The following is a 17,786-nucleotide window of genomic DNA, read 5'->3' as shown; positions in this document are numbered from 1 at the left end:
GTAGGTGGGGGATGCGTTAAATCGGTGATGGGTTTCAAGGAGTACGGTTGTGAAGAATGGAAGTGTTGAATCACTATATTGTATACCTAAAACTAATATTACCCTGTATGTTAGCGAACTGGAATTTGAATAAAAACTGAAGAAAAAACCCCACCAAATACACTCTTTTCTAGTGAGGGCTTATACCTTTTAAAAATACAGTTGTAGCGAATAGCCTTATGCATGGTTTTGAGTATGTATCATTCAGTAAATTCGTGGAAGCGGACTTGATGGTCAGAGAACAAGTGCGTATGTGATTTTGTTCGGTATTGCTACATATCCCTTCAGAAGGATTACATCCTTTTGCGCCTTGTAGGTGGGGCTTCTCGAATGGAAGGCTTTGTCTCAGGGGGATCAGGAAGACTGCTCTCTATTATCTTGGGCCTCTCAATGCCAGAACACAGAGTTCTTTTCCCTGGAACATTCAATTGCTTTAAGGAGAAGTTGTCTGATTGTTTGCCTGGAGGGAATTTGTATTGCTTCCAGGTGTCTGTGTTCCTACATGTGTGTGTGAGGTATGGTGTCAGGGGACGGTGGTGGTGAGGTCACTAGCTCCATATATACATCTTCTGAAATTCTCTGTGGCAGCCTCACATGTCACTTCTACCAAGTGTTTCTGAATCTCAAGCCTCTCTGTAGGCCTTCAAGGCAGGCTGAGAGCCTTTCTGAGCGTAATGCTGGCCACGCCACTCTTGGTTGGGACTTCTGCTCACTCAGTAGTTGTTCTTGTGGGTCCCTCCAGGGGCTACCCATCTTGCAGAATACTGCTGAAATCTTCTATTTGTGTCCTGCTGCTTATTCTCTTTTCTAGTGAGGGCTTATACCTTTTTAAAATGAATTAAGGACTGTTTTACAGGTTGGGGGTGGGAGAGATCATTTTGTGGTGTGATTCCACCACTTTGATCCGGAAGCGTGCCGGTACTGAAGCAATGACAGGAAAGCGAGGGAAATGGTCAGGAAATGGTCAGGCCTTTCTAATAATGGCTTCTCTGGACTGTATATTAAAGTTCCACTTCATGGTTTTTGAGAAACGTAAATGAAGGAGTTAAGCTTATTTTGAAATCGCTTTTGGTTGCCAGATGGCGTATCTTTGGCTGGGCCACCCTGGTTCTTGATACATAAAGGATTAATGAATAACTGACTTAATTCTGAAAATAGAGCAGATCTTATGCTTAAAATTCGCAACATGCTAAAATATTTGATTCAGCCATTCTGCTTCCTGACATGCATATGAGGCTTTAATTTTATTATAAAGCAATAAAACAAAAAAAACCCTGCAAGGCATCTGCAGAATTCTCTTATGCTCTGGCAATTCACTGGGGCCTCTGCATATGCCATAGGTTTTCCCAGACACCTGGCTTCCTCTAGGACTAAGGGGTGAAATGAATATTTGCCATTATAGACGGTACATACCTCGCTTGCCCAATCAATGGTCTAACTGCCATCTATCTGGGGTCAGCCTTGTATCAGGTACTGTGCTCGGGGGTGGGGATAAGACAATCGCTGTTGTCAGGGGATCTACAGTCTGGTGGAGGAGGAAGGGGAGGTGGGCCAGCAAAGAGACACTTATAAGATGATGTGATGCGTGCCGTTATAGCAGAATGTAGAGATGAGTCCAGGATTTAATTATCATCGCTAACAATGTTCATTTTTATATATGTTCCCTTTGACAGTGCATATATTAAAGCTGAAGCAATACGGAGAAGATTGGCTAGGTTTCTGAGCAGAGATGGCTTGGAAACTCATGAGGCACTTATATTTTTGTTAGGCAACCTGTTATAGTAGAAATATGTCTGAACTTGGTCTCCAAAGGCCTGGGTTTGATTCCTTTTCCTACCTTTAATTTCTACTAAACAAGTCCCTTAACCCTCTTAGGGCCTCCATTTCCTCATGTTTAAATGCAAGGGGGAGAGAAGAAATGATTGCTGAGGCCCTTCTGTGTCAAACATCTCATGGGGTGAATTCCAGCTACTCTCTGATGTGAAACTAAGAGCCTGGTTTCAATGATTCTATTACAGAGTTGGACCAGATGTGTCTAAATAACCAAAAGGGTCTTTGTCAGGTGTTCATGGTAGCTTCATGAGGTACCGTGTTGGCAAACAACCTCACCAAGTTTAATGCCAGTGGGGTGATGTTCTTTATTTCTGAAACAAAATGCTATCTGGAATAAACACGCGGAACAGAGAAAGTGCACAGTCCCAAAAATTCATGGACCAGTTCAGGTTACCAAGTCTAGCAAAGGCTGGAGAACCCATTCCAGGGCTGTTAAACAGCCTGACCACTGGAAATTTGTTGATAGAGGCCCAAACAAGTCTTTAGGGAATCCGGTGCTCAATAAGATTTAGTCACTTGAAAGATAAAATGTACATTTTGGTTTAAGAACGTTTTTTTAAAAAAAGTGTTTATTTATTTTGAGAGAGAGAGTGTGTGTGAGCAGGGGAGAGGGGCAAAGGGAGAGAGAGAGAGAGAGAGAGAGAGAATCCCAAGCAGGATCCACACTCAGCACAGCTCAATGTGGGCAAGAGTTGGACGCTCAACTGACTGAGCCACCCAGGTGCTCCTGGTTTAAGAGCATTTTTGTAGATTGTTCAAGTTCATGCTCAGGTCGACTGGAAGGTCAGAGATAAGCCCAGGTCTATCTCATTTCAAGGTATATGCTCCAGTCGGGGCAAGAATTGAACAATGCCCTCAGTGGGGCTTTATTTATTTGTTTCATATTTTTTAAACTTTAGTAAAATGCACCTCACATAAAATTTGTCATCTTAACCATTTTCAAATGTACAGTTCAACAGTATTAAGCACATCCATATTGTTGTGCAACCAATCTCCAAAACTCCTTTCATCTTGTAAAACTAAAACTTTGTGTCCGTTAAAATAAGTCCCCATTCCTTTCTTTCCCACCCTCAGCCCCTGGAAACCATCAATCTACTTTCTGTCTCTATAAATTTAACTACTAGTTCCCTCCTAGAAGTGGAATTATACACGGTTTGTCTTTGCCACTGGTTTATTTCATTCAGCACAGTGTCCTCACAATGGATCCATATTGTTGCAAGTGTCAGAATTTCCTTCCTTTTAAAGGATGAGTAATTGTCATGAACTGAATGTTTGTGGATGGTATAAGGGTAGGACCGTGATCTGATAGGATTAGTGTCCTTATGAGAAGAGACACCAGAGAGCTCAGTCTCTGTGTCTCTGTGCAAACATCAAGGAAAAGCCCATGTGAGGACGTAGCAAGAAGGTGGCCTTCTGCAAGCCAGGAAGAGAGCTCTCACCAGACCCAAACTAGCCAGAAACCTGATCTTGGAGTTTTAGCCTCCAGAACTAGGAGAAAATAAATTCGTGTTGTAGATGCTACCCATTCTATGGCATTTTGTGATGGCAGGCCGATAGAATAATATTCCATTGTTTGCAGGCCCTGTTTTGTTTATCCACTCATCCATTGATGGACCCTTGGGTCTCTTCCATATCTTGGCCATGAACATGGCGTGCAGATATCTTTTTGGGACCCTGCTTTCAATTCTTTTGGCTATGCACTCAGAAGTGGCATCGTTGGATTAGATGGCTATTCTAGGTTACTGTTTTGAGAAACTGTGATATTGTTTTCCACAGTGGCTACCCTGTTTTACATCCCTACCACAAGCATTCCAATCTCCCTGTCCTCAACAGCACTTGCTATTTTGTTGTTTGATAGCAGCCATCCTAATGGGTATGAGATAGAGGGCTTTATTTATTTATTTATTTATTTATTGTGCAAGCGGGAGAGGGGCAGAGAGTGAGAGGGAGAAAGAGAGAATCCCAAGCAGGCTCTGCACCACCAGCACAGAGCCCGACGCATGACCTGAACCCACGAACCGTGAGATCATGACCCGAGCTGAAGTCAGATGCTTAACCGACTAAGCTACTCAGGCACCCCAGAACAGCTTTCTTTTTTTAATTTTTATTTTTTTCATTTAAATTCGAGTTAGTTAACATACCGTGTAGTCTTGGATTCAGGAGTAGAACCCAGTGATTCCTTAAAAGAAGGAATTTCTTTTTAAGAAATAGAACCTATGGTAGTTCTTAATCTTTTCCAGAGCAGGGAATCTGAGAATCTGGTGAAAGCTTGTGACTTCTCACAAGAAGAAAGCATAAAGAAAATGCTCATAAACATACGATTTAATTAAGTTCCTCTAAGGAGTCATGAACTCCAGATTACAAATCCGTGATCTATGCTACAAGTGTCACTAGAAGGTACTGAATGGCTGGTAATACTTGCCCTGGTAATGGCTTTTCTCATTCTCTCTCTTTTTTTCTGTTTCTTCTCTATACAGGTCTCCCTGGCTATCTGAAAGTAGAACATTCCTATGAAAACTTTCGTAAGTTGAAATAGCATAAAGCAAAGAAGCAATTACTATTAATTTATATGGAAAAGGTTTTGAGTGTTCCCAGGCCCAAAAAGTAACCTCTGAGGTTTTTCTGATACCTTAGGACACGTCTTGCGAACGGATGCACAAAATAAATCGAGATAAAGCACAGGTGCTCGCAGACACAGTTCAGACCTCTGCAGGCTGATGCTGGCATATGAGTGCAGTTCTGGGAGCAGGGGCTTGGCGGTGGGTGCTGCCTCTACAGCGGTTCACTGCAAAACAAACATTCAACAGGGTTTTTGCTTCTCACCTTTTTTTTTGGTAAAAACAAAAATATTCGTAAGTTTCTTTTGGTTAGCAACAGCAGGTACCAGTGTAGGTTTTTCTTAAAAGCAAAGTGGCATGTTAAAAAAAAAAAAAAAAGTAAAGGGGGTGCCTGGGTGGCTCAGTTGGGTAAGCATCCAAGTTTGGCTCAGATCATGATCTCTTGGTTCCCCGAGATCTAGCCCTGCGTTGGGCTCTGTGCTGATAGCTTGGAGGCTGCTTCAGATTCTCTGTCTCCCTCTTTTTCTCTGCCCCTCCCCTGCTCGTGCTCTCTCTCAAAAACAAATAAATAAACATTTAAGAAAAGTTTAAAAAAATGTAAAGTGGCATAATGCAAACTTTCAAAGAGCAGGGGCTACCTCTGTTGGGCATTTACCATTTGCCTAATGCTGTGCTAAATGTTTAACATATACTTTTCCACCTCACAATAACCTTATAGGGTAGATACAATTATTTTTTTAAAGTTTGTTTATGTTTACTTATTTTGAGAGAGAGAGAATCAGAGTATGAGTGGGGGCGGGGCAGAGAGAGAGGGAGACACAGAATCTGAAGCAGGCTCCAGGCTCTGAGCTGTCAGCACAGAGCCAGACAAGGGTCTCGAACTCGCGAGCTGTGAGATCATGACCTGAGCCGAAGTCGGATGCTCAACCGACTGAGCCACCCAGGCTCCCCAAGTAGATACAATTATTATTCCCATTTTACAGATGAAGGAACTGAGGCTGCTCAATTTTCTCACAGGTAGTCCACAGAGGAGCTGGGGTTCTTTGAGCTTAAAGATTTCGGTGTAACTGGGGAAATCTACAGATGTTGGATGAAGGCAGCACCCATGTCATATGCCTGGGGCTTAGTGCACAGCCTCTCACCTCTTCTGGGAGGAGGCAGATGTAGCAATACTTGACCTTGCCCAAGCTCATCAACAGATACCCAATCACTGGTCTTGGGATACTTTCAGGAGTCCCTGTAGCTCCTAAAGTTTCTTGATGCTTTATAACCTCTCCTCCCAGGATTCCGAGGGGGTAGCAAAGTGTTTCAATGATGAGGTCAACAGAGGAAGACCACCCAGAACCAAGTCAGGATGCCTTGTATCACTGAGATATATCAGACACAGAAGTGGAGAAAAAAAGGAAATAACAAACAATGGACTTCCAGGTTTTACTTCTGCTGCCATGACTACCGTTCAAGGGCTCACAGCTCCTAAGGAACAGCTCGTGCAGTCTATGCTGAACCTACTAAAACTTAAAGCAAGTGCCTGAAGCCTTCCCAGGGCTACTCATTTTCTTTTGCATTTATCTTTACAAATGGTAGCTGTTGCTGAACCATGTTATGTTGACTAAAAAGGGGCATTCCCTGGCCTTGAACTCAGAGCATCAGGGGTTGGGTGGGGGCTGGGAGCGTCAAGCAGGCTTTTGGCTTCCCAGGAGAGGTTAGTAGATTTCCGGGAAGGCAGCCCCTATGGATTGCTGTGGTTGCTGCACCTTGTGGGTCTGGAGCTGTATTTGGCCACAGAATGTTAGGTACCAGCTTCTTCTGCCCAAGAACACTGTCGTCTAGAGATTAGGCTGCTATGGAAGTGCAAGGAATTATCCTGGATGTTAAGAAAGAAACTCCATCATTTCAAATAATAAGAGCAGTTAACATTCATTGAGTGCCCATCACGTATCAGGCACTGTGCTAAGCACTTCATGTGGATTGTTAGCATCTCAAATCCTTCCAACATGTTATCTTTCTGCTTTCTGGGGACTCTTGTAAGAGCAAACCCACATGTTGAACTACGGCACTGTTTTATGGATCAGGGGACTCTTTCCTTCTGTCCTAATGATGATATTCTGTTTAAAAACTCTTGAAGAACCACAGTGAATGTTGATCCCCAGCCCCCGCCCCTCTACACTGGACACTCTCTCACAGTGGGCTCCCCCAAGTCTACAGGATGCTGGGATGCAGAGAGGATGAAATTTCACAGTTACTGCCTGTGTAATGCGAGATCAGATTGCGTCTCAAACTTGGTGTGGAGAGGGTGACTGAGAGAGAAACTGCCTAAAGAATGTAAACTACTCACTAATGAATATGGATGATCTGCCCACAAAGGATGCATTTCATGTGGAAAACTGTTGTCATTTCAATAGGTTTTTATCACATTATCTTGGCCACTTTGTAGCAGTGTATTGGGGCAGTTATTGACAGGAAGGCATCTATGTTTGATCTCAGGATTGATCTGCCATGGAAAAGGCTGAAATTAATGATGACTGTAGGCTGCTTGAGAAACCCCACCAAAGGAACTTACTTTGCCACAAGAAGAGACCCGGAATATCTTTTAAAAATCACACCGATTATGCAGGAATACACCTGGGGAATAACTTGACTTTTCAAAAGGGCTCAAAGTAGTTCTGAAAAGTCCCCTTCAGTAACCAAGGCTTTGTACCTGTTATTTGTAAGCAATATGGGTGGCTAGACAGGAAATTTTGTGGTAATGATTCTACAAAGTTGTGAAATTTGCATACAGAGATTTGATGAGCCTTCACCAGTATAGGTTATTACCCAGCAGCCCAGGAAGATGGCCAAGAAGTTGCTAAAAGTTTCTTACCTCTCAGTACATCACTGGAGTTCTTCTTGTGGAAATACTAACCAACCAGCCTCTGAAGACTTGCTTCAGCCATTTCCGTGCAGATGTGGCCGAGACTTTCTAAGATAAATGTGGGCATATTTTGGCTGTTTATCTGTATCTACTCAGTTTTTTTTATCATGTGATTCTGTCTTTGCCAGAAATAATGAAGTTGGACAAAGTGGATTCACTGTGGAAGTGTCTGATAACGTGCCTCAGTTTCCTCACTGTAACTGGGAAATGTCTGCAGAGATGAAGATTCAAACAAGAGCACAGTTTTATTTGGCCACTTCTATTTTATTTTATTAAAAGAATTTTTTTGAGTAGGTTCCATGCCCCATGTGGGGCTTGAACTCATGACCCTGAGATCAAAGGTCGCATGCTCTGACTGAGCCAGCCAGGTGCCCCAATTTGGTCACTTCTGTGCCCCTTGCACAGAGCTGAATACCATCCACTCATGATTCTAGGCAGACAGCGCGGGGTAAGGACAACCAATCATTTACTTCCAATTGTGTCATTAGCACTTCCAAAACACTGGTGACCATCCTCAAGCCTTTCATAGCTCAGCCTAGACTTGTGGCTTTTTAAGAATCAGTTTGCTTTCTTTCTTTTTCTACCCCATTGTTTGTTGATAGATAAGCTTGAAAACACCCCCTTCCTCGGAGCTTGATTGGCAAGTGTCAAATCCGCAAGCTTTGGCAGCTATGTGCTATGTGGCTGTGTGGCAGCTACGTTAAGGAGGAGTGAAGGAGGACACGGGTTGGTCTGTGGCCAGAGGGAAAAGAGAAACCCATATAACCAGGATGAACAGACGAGTAGAAGGTGTGCGTAGTAGTTCCCTGGGGCTGCCCTAACAAATCACCACAAACCTGGTAGCTTAAAACAACAGAAATTTATTTTCTCACAGTTGTGGAGGTTAGAAGCCTGAAATCAAGACGTTAGGGCCATGCTTCCTCTGAAGGCTCTAGGGGCGGGTCCTTCCTTGCATTGTTTTCTGGCTTCGGGTGGCTCTTGGCACTCATTGGGTTTTCTTGCCTCGTGGACTTAGCACTTCGATACTTCTACCTCTGTCGTCACATGGCATTCTCACCTGTGTGTTTTCACACCACTTCTCTCTATGTGCCTTCTGCATATCTTCTTATACAGGCACCAGTCACCGCGTTGAAACTCCACCCTAACCCAGCATGACCTCATCTTAATTTAACCAATCACATCTGCAAAGACCCTATTTACAGATAAAGTCACTGAGCTTCCACGCAGACACAAAGTCTGGGGGACATTATTCAACACAGTGTAGAGGGGGTGGTCTGATGGCATCTGGAATGTGGATTTGAATGTGTTCTTTAGACCAAATCACACTCTGGGGAGCCTGGGGTGCTCAGTCAGTTAAGCGTCCGATCTCAGCTCAGGTCATGATCTCACGGTTTCGTGAGTTCGAGCCCTGCGTTGGGCTCTGTGCTGACAGCTCAGAGCCTGGAGCCTGCTTCGGATTCTGTGTCTCCCTCTCTCTCTGCCCCTCCTCCATTCACACTCTGTTTCTCTCTGTCTCTCAAAAATGAATAAATGTTAAAAAAAGAAAAAAAAGACCACATCACACTCCAAGCTTTGAGTGCTGTGAGACAGGCCCATATCCTTATCATTAGTTCTCATTTGTGTGTAAGCCAGGTTCAAGTTGTGTGACTACTAATGCAACCAAAAGAATTTTTAATATATACAAAATAAAAAGCACCCTATTATTACGATTCTATTAGCTGCCACCGTAGGTCGTAGGTCAAGGAATATGATCTTTTTCTATATACCCCAGTATGGGTGGGTGCCATATTTATCAACCATGAAGGTATTCTTCCCAGGGTAGCTTGAGGAAAGCAAACTGTTTTTATACATTGTAGAAAATGAGGCCCGGAGAGACTTGACCAAGCATACTTAGTATATCAGGAGGGAGCCTGCACGGCCAACCTCAACCCAACTTCATAGGAAGGTCATAGGCAGGACAAGCCCAGGAGGTTGCTGGGCTCCAGTTCTCTGCTTCTCTGTGAGTCTTTGGGCTCTATGCCTCTCCATATGTCTGACCCACCCCGAGGCTAGAGACCAGGTAGCTGGCACAGGTCCAGACATCATATTCAGTCACAAGGTCCTGAAGCAAGAAGAGGTTATATCTGGTTTAGGTCTCTTCTTAAGGGCAAGGAAAACATTCCCAGGAGTCAGCCAGTAGACCTCCCTTTGTGTCCTGTTGGCCAGAAAGATGACAGGTGCCCATATCTAAATCCATCACCAGCAAAGATTTGGGAATCCATGATTGACCGAGACTTATCTGGACTCGCCCCTCAGCCTGGGCTTATATGGAGCCCTCTAGAAGCACAAGGCTGAGTGAAGGAGGGCAGATGCCTGTTCTGAATTAAGAGGAAAGGAGGGTGGGCGAGAAATGCGTGCTGAGTGGGCAACCAGAAGCGTCAGCTACACTTGGCAAGCTTATGTTTCCAAAATCCCAGATGACTCCAGGGCTCTTTCCACCAGACTTTTTACATCACTCCTAAACAGCCATCCATGTGTGGTCGGCAGAGTCTAGCACAAAGTGCCAGAATGTAGCATCCCACCAATGTTCTGATCTGCCTGCTGTGCCTCTGACGTCAGTAGCACAAAGGGCAAAAATTGGTTCAGCTTTCCTGATGGCTCCACAGCCCTGGAAGTGGCTCTTTAGAAGGTGGTTTTAAGGGACCCATAAAAGAACAGACATACTTCACTGCTGTGAGCCCACAGACTGGGCTCCAAGGTGACGCCAGCTAGCTTTCTTGGCTTAGGGCCCTTCCGATGCCCTCCGTGTGGGTCCCACAGCAAAGAATCCTGTTCACTAAATTTTCAGCTGGGAAAAGGGTGTGAGAGGGTGGTTCTGAGTAGGGCGGTTGGTTTAACCCTGTAAAATCATGTGTTAAACAATTGCTACATGCAAAGATGCACCAAATCTGTCTGTTCTTTGCGGCCTCCATCCAAGGGCTGCAACCTCTCAGTGAGCACCAACGTAGCACCCTAAGCCTTGTTCGGTGAACTTGTGGAAAGCCATGGAGTCCTGGGGCAGCAGGAAGTGGTTCTCCTTTAAACCCAGTGCTTACAGGGGAGTCTGCTCAGGTTTTCTGTGATCTGTAGGGCTGGGGCAGGGGCAGTCACTCGGTGGAGGGTGGTCAGGGGTCTGAAATTTGGCCCATGCCTCATCCCATCCTGGAACCTTCCTGTCACTCAGCAAAGGGGAAGGAAACTTTTCTGTTTGTTATCTCATGGACTCATCATAGCAGCCAACAGTGTGGGTGTTAGCACCCCCAATTAACATTTGGAGCCAAGGGTTCAGACAGGGTGAGATGTATACTCAGGTCACACAGCCAGTGAATGAATTCAGAGCCCATCAAGATCCTGAGGGAATGGGGTGTGGAGACAGGCATGTGATAGAAGACAAAGCGCTCGCGGAGAACTGGGAGGCTATTTGGGAGGGCAGGCTGAGTCCCAGATGTAGGGCATAGCCTGGGGGCACAAGAGTTAGCATCTGGCAGCACCTGGGGAGGAGGGAATCGCAAGGGCCAGGAGGTGAACGGCCCGTTGCTAAAAAAATACATGCCACACCAAGGGTTCGGTTCTTCCCAAGGGAGCCCAGCTGGCTGGCAAGGGGGAACAGTTCTTGCAAAAATAGGAAAGCACAGGGACTGCCTGGAGGTGGGCAAAGTGTTACTTGTGGTTACCTTCAGATGTGGGCGTCCCCCAGGTGGGGATTCCACATGCAGAAGTGAGCCTGTGCAGCGGGGTTTGGAGCACAGGCCCCATCCCTTCCCCACAGCGGGAAGGACAGGGAGAGCGAGCGGGCAGGGACTTTGGGCCAGAGGGCTGGCTTCCCTGTTGTCTGAGACAAACAAAGGAACTCTGGGACCAAATGGAAACTCGGTTCCTTTTCTGTCAGTGGCCGAGGGACACCTTTAATTGTAAAATTCAAGACCAGCCCTTAATGGAAATTGCAACAAGGCCAGGCCATATGGGAACGTTTCGATGGAAATGAGCATCTGTTCTCTATAAGAAATGCAAATGATGCTTAATTGCGCCTTCAGAGGCATCTGTCTCTGTCCCCAGCAGGGGGCCCATAGGTGGGGTAATCTGACCGGGGTTCAAAGTCCCCAGCCCTCTCCCCACAAGACAGAGGTAGCCAAGAGAGCACATCAGAAGTTTCCTACTTGGAGTGACCCCAGACCAGCCAGTGGCCTCCGGTGACATTCCCTCCAGGAACATCTGTACAGCACGGGACTCACGCATACTAAATCCCTACGGTGTTCCAGGTTTCACTTGATGTGCGCATCCTCCCCCCACCCCCCATGCCGTGGGATCCCCTGCTTTACAGATGAGGAAACAAAACTCAGAAAAAAAATCATGCCGTTTGTCTGGTGTGTCAGATAGTGTATGGTGGGACAGATTCACAGCCAGGACCGACAGTTTGAAGAGCCCCACAGACTTCTTCTAACATTGACTGAATGCCTAGGTCATGTCTTTAGCAAACCTTCTCTGACTCTGTCTGGCTATCTCTCCACTCCCCTCTGAAGAGCCGAATAAAGGGGGTCTGCACAGGAAAGGGTTATTCCTTCATAATTCACATGTCACTTCCAGAAACACTACAGACGTCTTACAACAAAAAGCACTTAAAATAGGACTGGTAAAATGAAAAGAGAAAACTGGAGCCCGCAGCCCCTCCCTGCAGGGTGCTGAGGAGTGAAGTTTCTACACCATCATCTCAATCATCAGCAGCAGCAGATTTGATGGTGCTGTGATCAGGGATGCCTGCTGTAGTTCACGGCTTCTGTAAGGCCCCTGAGCACAGGTCCTGGGCTCCAGGACTTTGCTTCCGGTGTAGGAGGGAAGTCATTTTCTCCTCTGTGCTCCCCTTCTCATCTGTAAAGTGGGATGATAGTTCCTCATGGGTTGTTATGAGAGTTAACGCGTTCACGCTTTTAGAATGGCACCTGGCCCATACTAAGTGCTTAAGAGATGCCAGCTGTTACTACTTTTCCAGGTCTCACTGTGAACCCTGCATGGGTTTGAGAACTCCCCGGAGGTGCTGGGTTGAGGTGTGGTTGCTGCCCCTGCTTCTGCAACCAGAGCCACCACAGGCTTTTTACCTTTTCCAGACCTCAGGCTGCCTACAAGATCTTTGAAAAACTGCCTTAGATTATAGGGGCCATTTTACCTCTGAGCTCCCAGAGGAGCAGGGAATATTTCTTGCTAATGCCGTGTTACGGGCTGAATTGTATCCCCTGTAAACTCATGTGTTGAACCTCTAAAGCCCGGTACCTCAGAATGTAGCCGTATTTGAGAATGAGGTCCTAAAAGAGGTGATACAGTTGCAATGGGGCTATTAGGGTGGCCCTTAATCCAATATGGCTGTGTCCTTATAAGAAGAAGAAGAGACACAAGGGACCATCCTGCACGGGAGTAATCATGTGGGGAGGCAGCAGGGAGGTGGCCGTCTGCCAGCCAAGGATAAGAGCCTCAGAGGAAACCAACCCTCCGGCACTTTGATTTTGGACTTCCGGCTTCCGGAACCATGAGAAGTAAATGTCTGTTTAAGCCAGCCGGTCTGTGGCATTTCATTTTGGCAGCCCAAGCCACGGCAGACTGTGTTCCAGGTGCCTAGCGGGGAGTGGATGCTAGTAAATGCATGCTGAATTGGCTGAACTGGATGCATGTTCATTTCCCATGAAATGAAAAAGGAGGCCTGGGTCCCAGGGTTTGCGACCCTTTGAAGACAGATGCCCTTCCAGGCAAGTCTCCTGCAAGATCCCTGACTCTGTCCACCCCCGGGAAGGAACCAAAGTCTTTCAGGAGCAGTAAGATCCAGCTGTGGCAATGAGGCTAGAGGGCGTGGGGGCGGAGCAGGGAGAAAAGAGAGGAAGTGGGGCCAGTGTCCTCAGAGGGGGTAGGCGGGAGCAGAACCTGGGAGGACCCCTTGGCTCTGTGTGGCTCACGGGAGGATGAGAAGTTGGTGCTCCGGAAAGGTGGGTCCTCGGGTACCCCAGGTGGTGGGGGTGGGGTTGCTAATGGCAAAACTGGTCCTCTATGGGGCTTTCCTTCTCTGAAAGGGGAGGGGCTGCTGGTGCCTGGAAGCTGTTGGCCAGATACCGAACGAGAACATGCTGGAAGAAGGCCTCAGTAGCAGCAGCTACTCTCACCTCCCCAGCTCCGTCCCGCCTGCCACAGTTTGGGGGAGGAGAAGCCATGGCCCTGAGGTTACCACTGGGATTCCCGGAGCTGTGAAGACTGCATATTCAGAGTATCATTCTTCAGAGGTGGGTGAAGGAGGTTGAGGAGGGGTTGAATACACAGATCTCCCCTTGCTGGCCCCGAGGAAGAGAACGTTCTCCTCTTATAGATGAGACTCAGAGAAGAGACACTGTGGCTTGTCCAAGGTCACACAGATGGGGATTTCCGAGTGTGCCAGAAACCAAAATCTGGGCAATGTTTTTTTCTGCACACGAGCCAGCACTGCAAGCTCTCAGACCTGCCGGTTTGTGTGATGTTTCTCAGGCCCCGCCCACCTGGAGGGATGAAAACCTTTAGCAGGGTCAGCGCGTGCCCACCCGTTCCCGACGTCCTCACGGTGCCCTCTGGACTCTCTCACCACGTGGGTTCCAAGCACTGAGCTCCCCCAGCGCCAGAAAGCAGAGATTTGATGAAATATGGAATGCATATGCCACTGGGCCTCACCTGTCCACGGGTCTGGGATGGCAGAATAAGGCCCCGCTTACACGTATGACAGAGGCTCTAAACCACTGATCTCCCCGAACAAGAACGTTAGCCTTCCCTACCCTGCCCACTCCCCCCCCCCACCCTCCCCAACCCCCCACCTGCCTTCCGTCCATCTCCAGCCATCTCAGGGAGATCTCAAAGGCAGCCTCCCACATACTCTATCAGCTGCAAGGCTTTCCTGCCATTACAATCATGACAGGGGACCATGAACAATGATGCTGTGCCCATGTCTGGCAGAGTCCATGCTGATGACGCTGGTCCAGGGCTGGGAGGTCCTCCACTGTTGGCAGAGTCTCACAAAGGCTGTCATGAAGACGGTTCAAGCCCCATCTCCAAGGTCTCAACTAACACTTGCCCTGAAAGCCGGCCTGGGCACAGGTGCCTCCAGTTTCCAGATGGCATGTCATGGTGATTGCATTCTTTTCTTTCCCTTGTCCCTTGGTTTTTGTTTTTAAGTTTTAAGTTTTAACTTAAGATTTTATTTTATTTTTTTAAAAGAAGTTCACTCATTTATTTTGAGAGTGTGGGGAGCCAGAGAAAGGGGAGATAGAGAGAATCCCAAGTAGGCTCTGCATTGCTGGCATGGAACCTGCCTGACATGAGGTTCAAACCCACAGGACAGCGAGATCATGACCTGAGCCAAAGTCGGATGCTCAACTGACTGAGCCACCCTGGTGCCCCTGCAATAAGGTATTTTGAGAGAGAGAGAGAGAGAGAGAGAGAGAGACCACAGACCATATTCATGTAACTTTTATTAGAGTATATTGTTGTAATTGTTCTATTTTATTATTAATTGTTACTCTCTTACTGTGCCTAATTTATAAATTAAACTTTATCATGAGTATGTATGTATAGGAAAATCAGTATATACAGGGTATGGTACTATGTGTGTTTTAGGCATGCACAAGGAGTCTTGGCACATATCCCTTCAGATAAGGGGGGGCACTACTGTGCACCTGGGTATGCAAATCTGTTTACTCAGGTAGTCTATACATATAGCACATAAAAGCCATGAACAAAGTAGAAATGTACAAGGATGATATTTTTCATAATATGGAAACATGTATGTACTTATCTGTTATGCTTTTTCTCCCATGTGTTATGTTTATGAAAACCATACATAAAAATGCAAATGTATGAAGAGATACATGTAAAAGAGATAATGAGATACATGTAAAGAGATACATGTAAGAGATACATGTAAAAAAGTTCTTATTTCTTTTCTGCCTCCACCCCAGTGGTTGTCTTTAAAAAAATATTTTTATTTTTTAATACAAAAAAATTATATTAAATTTTGTGAGCCACTGGGTGGCTCAGTTGGTTGGGCGTCTGACTTCGGCTCAGGTCGTGATCTCACGGTTCACGAGTGAGTTCGAGCCCCGCGTCGGGCTCTCTGCTGTTGGCACAGAGCCTGCTTTGGATCCTCTCTGCACCTCCCCTGCTCATGCTTGTGCTCTCTCTCTCAAAAATAAACATTAAAAATATTTATTTTTAAATATTTATTTTTCATTGAGGTATAACTTACATATAACATTGTGCATATTTCAATGTGCAACATAAGGATTTGATACATGTGTATATCGTGGCATGATTACTACATTAAGTCTAGTTACCGTCTATTATCACGCATAGCTCTTATGATGAGAACTTTTAAGAACTATTCTCTTAGCAACTTTCAAATGCAAAATACAGCGTTGTTGACTGTGGCCCCAGTCCTGGTCTTTCCTCCCGTCCCCACTCCCAGGGGCATGCACCTCGTTCTAGAAATGACTCTCTTCTTCAACATCTGCACACTCACTTAGACGTTCACATCGCACACACAATTTCACTCCCACTTCATTGCTGCCCTGGGTGGAATGTGTCTTTCCCTTGGTTTTGCATGTTCAGATCAGGAGACAGGCCGAGAGAGGCTGAGTGACTCATTTGGGACACGGTGAGGAGGTTTGGAGACTGAGGTCCATCCATGCCTGTGTTTGTCAGCCCAGGTTGCTATTACAAGATACCTTAAACTGGGCAGCTGAGACAACAGAAAAGGATTTCCCACAGTCCTGGAGGCTGGACATTTGAGATCAAGGTGTCGGCATGCTTGGCTTCCTCCACAGCCTCTCTCCTTGGCCTGCGACGGCCACCTTCTTCTCCCTGTGTCCTCACAAAGTATTTTCCTCTGTGCGCACAAACCCCTGAGGTCTCTTCTTCTTGTAAGGATGCCTGTCCAATAGGATGAGGGCCCCACCCTGTGACCTCACTTAACCTTATTACCTCCTTAAAGGCTTTGTCTCCAAATACAATCACGTTGGTTTTTTTTTTTTTTTTGAGGGTTATTTATTTATTTTTGAGGGAGAGCAAGCATGTGCCAGAGGGGGAGGGACGGAGAGAGGGGGACAGAGCATCTGAAGCAGGCTCTGCGCTGACAGCAGCAAACCCTATGTGGGGCTTGAACTCATGAACCATGAGATCATGACCTGGGCTGAAGTCGGATGCTTAACTGACTGAGCCACCCAGGGGCCCCTGCAATCACCTTCTAAGGTTCTGGGGTTAGCTCTTTAACATATGAATTCTGGGGGGAACATAATTCAGTCCCTGATCGCTCTCAAGCCTGAGCTCTCTAGTTAGTAGACTGCCCTGCGGGGCTGGCCTGAGTTTGTGACCTGGGAGCACTCACCCAGAGGGCACCCTTGGTGTGACCCTCCCAGGGGACGCTCCAGCAGAATCTCTGTGCTCCCAGCCGGCGTTCATTCATTCATCCCCACTCCCAGGATGCTGTTTTACCAACAACTCTGCCTGGATTATCCCACACTCTGCTCTCAACAGCCCCCTTGCCACCCACCTCCCCCTCTCTACCTGCCCAAATCCCACCTGTCCTTTCTGCACACTCAAATGTCACCTCCTCCATGCAGCACCCGCCATGGAGAAGCAGGCTGAATCTGGCACTAGGTGACCAGCTGAGGGCCTTTCACTGAGAAGGGGGTAGTGTTAAAAGCCAGCTCGCTCTTTGTTTGCCAGGCCCTGGGCTCAGGGAGCTGGGTTTGCAAGGCAGAAACTTTCTTCCGACTTGCAGCAAGGCACCTCCTGGCTAGAGGAAAATTACTTGTCTTTTTCCTTCACTTCTACAGAATTTCATGGAGCATCTCACATGCAAGCCTATAACATAGGTATTTTTGCATTTGAATCACCTTCTCTAGAGGTGACTTCTGAGTATGCTGAGTTTCTATCTTCTTTCAGTCTTTTCCTGGTGTTCAGTACTTTGTCATTCCTTCCTTCCTTCCTTCCTTCCTTCCTTCCTTCCTTCCTTCCTTCCTTCCTTCCTTCCTTCCCTCGTTTCTTCGTTCATTCCTTCATTAGTTTGTTCATTCATTCATTCATTCATTCCATAAATATCCCTGAGACTTGGTTGTATAAATTCAGTTGCAGTTTGTTGAATGCAGGTGTGAGCGAGATGTCCTCTCTGCCTGGGTATCCTGTCCTGTTCTTCCCGTGTCCTGTCCCCTCACTCCTTCCTGCTCTTTCAGCCAGTTTCCAGAATTAGACCTCCCCAGCCTCAGGCGTGGGTGGCCAGGTGGCCTCCAACAGGAGCACAGGGGATCACACCTGGGGCTCCTGGCCCCTTTATGACCTGAAAGTGCACTCTTTCTTTTTTTTTTTTTTAATAAGATTTAAAAAAAATGTTTATTTATTCTGAGAGAAAGAGAGGAAGAGAGAGAGCGTGT

The 17,786-nt window shown here is 46.5% G+C and overlaps 1 long non-coding RNA gene across 1 annotated transcript in view; it reads left to right on the top strand.

Moving 5' to 3' along the window:
* LOC106982634 (uncharacterized) overlaps window positions 1–10,457 on the top strand; it is a 34,281-nt gene extending 23,824 nt beyond the window's left edge. Inside the window, exons 4-5 of the long non-coding RNA XR_003423297.2 lie at window positions 4,350–4,394; window positions 7,470–10,457. This is a non-coding gene — a long non-coding RNA (uncharacterized LOC106982634). The remainder of the gene's footprint in view (window positions 1–4,349; window positions 4,395–7,469) is intronic.
* The last annotated feature ends 7,329 nt before the right edge of the window (window positions 10,458–17,786 follow it).

Source organism: Acinonyx jubatus, chromosome B3 (assembly GCF_027475565.1).
Source record: "Acinonyx jubatus isolate Ajub_Pintada_27869175 chromosome B3, VMU_Ajub_asm_v1.0, whole genome shotgun sequence".
Lineage (NCBI taxonomy): Eukaryota > Metazoa > Chordata > Mammalia > Carnivora > Felidae > Acinonyx > Acinonyx jubatus.
This window is presented reverse-complemented; position numbering and strand designations above follow the sequence as displayed.